This window comes from Propithecus coquereli, unplaced genomic scaffold (assembly GCF_000956105.1).
Source record: "Propithecus coquereli isolate 6110/MARCELLA unplaced genomic scaffold, Pcoq_1.0 Scaffold328, whole genome shotgun sequence".
Taxonomy (NCBI): domain Eukaryota; kingdom Metazoa; phylum Chordata; class Mammalia; order Primates; family Indriidae; genus Propithecus; species Propithecus coquereli.
The window spans coordinates 621825-622693 of record NW_012148930.1 but is presented as its reverse complement, the minus strand read 5'-3'; positions in this window follow the sequence as shown (position 1 = coordinate 622693).

Here is an 869-nt window from a genome sequence, read left to right as displayed (position 1 = left end):
ATGTCCTCTCCTGAAAACCTTGCAATGGCTCCACATTTTTGTCATGGCTAAAACCCTGGGTCCTTAAGACCATATTAAGTGGTCTGACTCCCTTCTCTCTCTCCAGCCTCACCTTCTGCCACTTTCCCCCTCACTCACTCTGTTCCAGCCACGCTCCCTTCCTTGCTGTTCCTAGCTCTCGCCAGGAGGCAACTTCCTGTCTCGCCTTAGCTGTTTCCTCTGCTTGGAAACCTCTTCCGCTGAGATCTCCTCAGGGCTCACTCAACTTCAAACCTCTGCTCGGATCTCATCTTCTCCCTGAGAACAGCCCTGACCTGAGCCAGGGCTCAGACACAGGCGCCTGACCCCGGAGCGGGGGGAGCATCCTGGCTCCTAGACGGGTCGCCCAGGACGCGCAGTCTCTGCACTGGCTAGACCTGGGCCTCTCGGGAAGTGACAATAAAAAATTCACTGTGCTGAGCGCTTCTCCGGCCCATGTCAGACCCTAAGAAAAGGAACCATCCTAATTTTGTAGGGATCAAATCAATTGTTCCAGGTCACCAAGCTTGTAAACAGGTGGGACCGAAAGCCCCGCCTGCCGTTTCCTGTACTGCCCACTCTGCTGTGCGCTGGGGGCTCCTGCCCTTGTCCTGTCCTCGCTCTGCCTTCAGCAGTGAAAGCCCAACGCCAGGTCTACTCGGGGAGCGGAACGATGACAGACAGTTAGTTTAGGGTTTCGGGCTTTTTTTTTTTAATTGCCAAGTCATTGTATTACGTCTATCAGTCTAAACTGGAAAAAAACAAAATAGATTCTTAATACATTTTATGTTTTCATCTTTAGGTGTCAATTACCCACCATCAAGAATAGCCAAGAGCAGAAACGTGTGTTA